Source organism: Panthera uncia, chromosome X (assembly GCF_023721935.1).
Source record: "Panthera uncia isolate 11264 chromosome X, Puncia_PCG_1.0, whole genome shotgun sequence".
NCBI lineage: Eukaryota > Metazoa > Chordata > Mammalia > Carnivora > Felidae > Panthera > Panthera uncia.
This window is the reverse complement of record NC_064817.1, coordinates 58,943,083-58,949,073: the sequence shown is the minus strand read 5'-3', so window position 1 is coordinate 58,949,073 and position 5,991 is coordinate 58,943,083. Positions and strand designations below refer to the sequence as shown.

Genomic DNA, 5,991 nt, shown 5'->3' with positions numbered 1-5,991 from the left:
CCTCTTTGTTATAAGCACCTTCTCAATCTTGTTCACTACTGTCCTATCACTGTACTTTTTCAGTGTTTTTTAAAATATTTTAGCGTTTTTTATTTTTGAGAGAGAGAGAGAGAGAGACAGAATGTGAATGAGGGGAAGAGAGAGAGGGAGACACAGAATCCAAAGCAGGCTCCAGATTCTGAGCTGTCAGCACAGAGCCCTACCTGGGGCTCAAACCCAGGAATAGGAGATCATGACATGAGCCAAAGTTGGATGCTTAGCCAACTTAACCACCCAGGCGCCCTTCTACTTTTTAAGTGTTAAAAGGGGATGGGCAGATGGTGACTCTCAGGCATGCTGAAAGTAGGTGAGTCACCTTAGAGGCAACCTTCAGCTGCTCATAAATTAGTCTCCCTTTAGCAGTGAGTATTTGGGTGTCACCTTGAATCGTTATTTTCCTTACTTATAAGTTTAAGGCATCCTCTGCCCTTTTTTTAATCTATTTTTTTTGTTTCTGAGTTGTTATTCTTCATATATTTTTTATGTTAAATTTTTATCAGATACATGATATATTCTCCCATTCAGTAGGTTGCCTTTTCATTTTGTTAATGGTTTCCTTTGTTGTGCAGAAGCTTCTTATTTTTTACTTTATTATTTTTAAATACTTTTTAATGTTTATTTTTGAGAAAGAGACAGAGCACGAGTGGGGGAGGGGCAGAGAGAGAGAGGGAAACACAGAATACGAAACAGATTCCAGGCTCTGAGCTGTCAGCACAGAGCCCGACATGGGGCTCAAACTCACAGACTGGGAGATCATGGCCTGAGCTGAAGTCAGATGCCTAACTGACTGAGCCATCCAGGTGCCCCAGAAGCTTTTGATTTTAATTTAGTCCCATTCAATTATTTTTGCTTTGTTTTCCTTGCCTCTGAAGTCATATTTTTGAAAAAAATCACTAAGACAATTGTCAAGAAACATTCCATCTATGTTTTCTTCTGTCAGTTTTATGGTTTCAGGTCTTACATTAAAGCCTTTAATCCATTTTGAGCTCATTTTCATATATCATGTATGATAGTGCTCGAGTTTCATTATTTAGTGTGTAGCTTTCCAGTTTCTCAACATCATTTATTGAAAAGAGATTCTTTTCCATTATATATTCTCGCCAACTTTGTCAAAATTTAATTGGCCATATAAGTGTGGGTTTATCTCTTGGCTTTTTATTTTGTTCCATTAATCTCAGCACCTATTTTTATGCCAATACCATCCTCTTTTGATTACAGTACCTTCATAGTGCACTTAGAAATCTGGAGCATGAAACCTCTGGATTTGTTCTTTCTCAAGATTGGTTTGGTTATACATGGTCTTTTATGTTTTCATACAAATTTTAGGATTATATGTTTTATTTATGTAAAAAAATAACATTGAAGCTTTCATCAGGAGTGTATTAAATCTGTAGATACCTTTGGGTAGTATGGACATTTAAAAATATTAATTTTTCCAGCGCATGAGCACAAAATATCTTTTCTTTTATTTGTATCTTCTTCAAATTTTTTCATTTATGCCTTATAGTTTTCAGTGAACAGGTCTTTCACCTTCTTGGTTAAATTTATTCCTAGAAGTTTTATTCTTTTTTTTTTAATTTTTTTTTTACCGTTTTATTTATTTTTGAGACAGAGAGAGACAGAGCATGAACAGGGGAGGGGCAGAGAGAGAGGGAGACACAGAATCGGAAGCAGGCTCCAGGCTCTGAGCCATCAGCCCAGAGCCCGATGCGGGGCTCGAACTCACGGACCGTGAGATCGTGACCTGAGCTGAATTCGGACACTTAACCGACTGAGCCACCCAGGCGCCCCTAGAAGTTTTATTCTTTTTGATACAATTGTAAATGATATTTTTTCTTTATCTTTCTGATAGTCCATTACAAGTGTATAAAAATTCAACAGATTTTGTATATTAATTTTGTATTCTGAAAATTTACTGAATGTATTTATTCATCCAATTGTTTATTAATGGGGTTTTTAGGGATTTCTATATACAGTATCAGGTCATCTGCTGATAGTAAAAGTTTTATTTTTTCCTTTCCAATTTTGGATACATTTAATTTTTTTCTTGCCTAATTGCTAAAGCAATATATTGTTGAATACAAGTGGGAACTATGGATAGTAGGTATCTTTATTGTGTTCATGATCTTAAAAGAATACCTTTCAGCTTTCCACCATTGAGTATGATTATGGCTGTGTGTTTTTTCATATATGACTTTTATTATGTTGAGGTATGTTCCCTCTATTCCCACTTCATTGAGAGTTATGATAAATGAATGTTGAATTTGCCAAATGCTATTTCTGCATCTATTGACATAATTGTATGATAATTTTTCTTTCATTTTGGTAATATGGTGTAACAAGTGGATTGATTTGTGGGTGTTGAACTATCCTTGCATCATAGGAATAAATCCACTTGATCATGGTTCTTCCGTGTGTTATTAAATTCCTTTAGCTAATGGATTAAATACATAAATGTGAGACCTGAAATCATAAAAATTCAGAGATGAATAGGAGTACCCTCTTTGACATCAGCTATAGCAACTTCTTTCTAGATGTCACTTTAGAAAATGTTTATTTATTTTTGAGAAAGAGAGAGAGAGAAAGTGGGGGAGAGGAAGAAAGAAAGGGGTACAGATTATCTGAAGCAGACTGTGTGCTGACAGCAGAAAACCTGATGTGTGGCTCAAACTCATGAACCATGAGATTATGACCTGACCTATAGTCAGACACTTAAGAACTGAGCCATCCAGGCACCCCACTAGATATGTCTCTTGAGGCAAGGGAAACTAAAGCAAAAACTAATGGGAATACATCAAAATAACAAGCTTCTGCACAACAAACAATAAACAAAACTAGAAGGCAATCTATGGAGTAGGAGAAGATAGTTGCAAATGTTTCGCTGATAAAGGTTAGTATCCAAAATATACAAAGAACTTATCAAACTCAACATCCTAAAAAAAATAATCCAATTAAAAAATGGGCAGAAGACATGAGTAGATATTTTTCCAAAGAAGACATACAGATGGCCAACAGACACATGAAAAGATTCTTAACATCACTCATAATCAAGGAAATATAAATCAAAACTACAATGAGGTATCACCTCACACCTGTCAGAATGGCAAAAATCAACAACACAAGAAACAGCAGGTGTTGGTGAAAAGGGAAACCTCTCTCAGTGTTGATGGGAATGTAAACTGGTGCAGCCACTTTGGAAAACACTATGGATGTTCTTCAAAAAGTTAAAAATAGAAATACCCTACAATCCAGCAATAACACTGGTCGGTATTTACCTAAAGAATACAAAAACACTAGTTAAAAGGGATACATGCCCTCTGATGTCTACAGAAGCATTATCAACAATAGCCAATTTATGAAAACTGCCCAAATGTGTCGTGACTAATGAATTGATAAAGAAGTGGTATACATAGTCAATGGAATATTACTCATTCATAAGAAGAACAAAATCTTGCCATTTGCAATAACGTGTATGGAGCTAGAGAATATTATGCTAAATGACATAAAGTCAGTCACAGAAAGACAAATACCATATGATTTTTCTCATATGTGGAATTTAAGAAACAAACTAAAGAGCAAAGGGAAAAACAAGAAAGAATCGAACCAAGAAACAGATTAAACTATAGAGAATAAACTGATGGTTACCAGAGAGGAAGTCGGGGGGGGGCATGAATTAAATAGGTTACAGGTAAGGAGTGCACTTGTTATGATGAGTGCTGGGTGTTGTATGGAAGTATTGATTCACTTAATTGTACATCTGAAACTAATATTACACTCTATGCAACTTTTGTTCCTGTTCAATAATTTTGAAGAGAATTGAGAAAGATAGGTATTCAATATTTGAATGTTTGGTAGAATTCACCAGTGAAGCCATCTGATCTTGGATTGGGAGGTTTTTGTGAGGTTTTTGATTAGTGATTCAATCTCCTTACTAGTAATCGGTCTATTCAGATTTTCTACTTTTTCATGATTCAGTCTTGGAAGATTGTATGCTTCTATGAATTTATCCATTTCCTTTGGGTTGTCCAATTTGTTGATGTGTAATTGTTTATTGTGGTCTCTTATCATTCTTTGTGTTTCTGTCATATCAATTGTAACTTCTCCCCTTCCATTTCTGATTTAATTTATTAGAGCTTCCTCTCATTTTTTTTCTTTTGGGTCCAGCTAAAAGTTTGTTAATGTTGTTTATCTTTTCAAAGAACCAGCTCTTAGTTTCATTGATATTTGTATTGTCTTAAATTTGTATTTCATTTGTTTTTGCTTTATTCCTTTCTTTTATTAACTTTGGGCTTTATTTGTATTTTTTTTCTAGTTCCATTAGGTATAGGGTTAAACTGTTGAGATTTCTCTTGTTTCTTGAAGTAGGTCTGTAATGCTATAAGCTTCCCTTTTAGTACTATGTTTGTTGTATTCCATAGGCTTTGGTGTATTGCATTTCTTCTTTCATTTTCCTATAGGTATTTTTTGCTTCTCCTTCAATTTATTCTATTATCTAATGGTGTTCAGTAGCATGTTTTTAATCTCTACATATTTGTAGTTTTTCCAGTTTTATTTTTTGTAGTTTATTTCTAGTGTCATACTTTTGTGGTTGGAAAAGATGCTTGATGTCATTTTAATCTTCTTGAATTTATTGAGACTTGTTTTACAACCTAACATGTGGTCTATCCTGGGAATGTTCTATGCGCATTTGATAAGAATGTATATTCTGCTGCTTTTGGATGTCATATTCTTTATATATGTGTTAAGTCTATCTATTCTAATGTGTCATTTAAAGCCAATGTTTCCTTATTGACTTTTTTATCTAAATGATCTATCTACTGACATAAGATATATATTTATCAATGTTATATTTTCTTGCTGAATTGACCTCTTTATCATATGAAACACCCCTATTTGTCTTAAAATTCCTGTTTTAAAGTCTGTGTTGTCAGATACGCAATACACACAATAGCTTTCTTTTCATTTCCATTTGCATGGAATATTTTTTACTATTTCTTCACTCTCTTTTTGTGTTATTACTTTTGAAGTGAGTTTCTTTTAGGCAGCATATAGATATGTCTTTTTTTTCTATCCACTCAGCCACTCTTTATCTTTCAATTGCAGAATTTAGTCCATTTACACTTAAAGTAATTTTGATAGGTATGTGCTTTTTGCCATGTGTTTTCAGTTTTTGTGGTTTCTCTCTGTTCCTTGATTCTCTTGCTCCCTTTCCTTGTGGTTTGATGGCTTTATTTAGTGTTATGTTTAAAATTCTTTTTCATTTTCTTTTGTGTATTTACTATGAATGTTAACATAAGGTTCACATATATAATCCTGTGACTGGTCTCTCTTAAATTGATAACAATTTAAATTGGAACACATTCCAAAACTCTACATTTTTACTCCCTCACATCTTATTATATTTTGATGTCATCTTGTACATCTTTTTTATTTTATGTATCCCTTAATTAATTATTATGCTACTAATTAACTTTACTGCTTTTACTGCTTTACCTTCTTAAGAGTAACTTTATAAGTGATTAATCTGATACCATTACTTCATATTTACCTTTTTCCAGTGAGATTTTCACTTTTGTATGCTTTCTTAGGGCTAATTAGAGCCATTTCTTTTCAGGTTAAACAAGTCCCTTTAATATTTCTTGTAAGGCCATTTTAGAAATGATGAAGTCTTTTAGTTTTTCATCTGTGTGTCTGGAAAAATCTTTACCTTTCCTTTGAATCTTAATGTTAAATTTTCCATGTAAGGTATTTTGGTTGTAAGTTTTTTTTTTTCCTTTCAGAACTTCAAATATGCCTTGCCACTCCTTTTTGGCTTACAAATTTTCTGCTGAAAGAACTGCTGATAGCATTATGGGGTTTCATTTGCATGTAACAATTTGCCTCGTGCTACTTTTAAAATTCTTTATCTCTTTTGACATTTAATTAATAATGTGTTTTGGTGTGGCACTTATG

At 33.5% G+C, this 5,991-nt stretch overlaps 1 non-coding gene across 1 annotated transcript; it reads right to left on the bottom strand.

Moving 5' to 3' along the window:
* Positions 1 to 310: 310 nt before the first annotated feature.
* On the bottom strand, positions 311 to 459 carry LOC125932499 (U12 minor spliceosomal RNA). The gene has a single exon (XR_007460647.1). It is a non-coding gene; the product is annotated as a U12 minor spliceosomal RNA (small nuclear RNA).
* Positions 460 to 5,991: the final 5,532 nt, after the last annotated feature.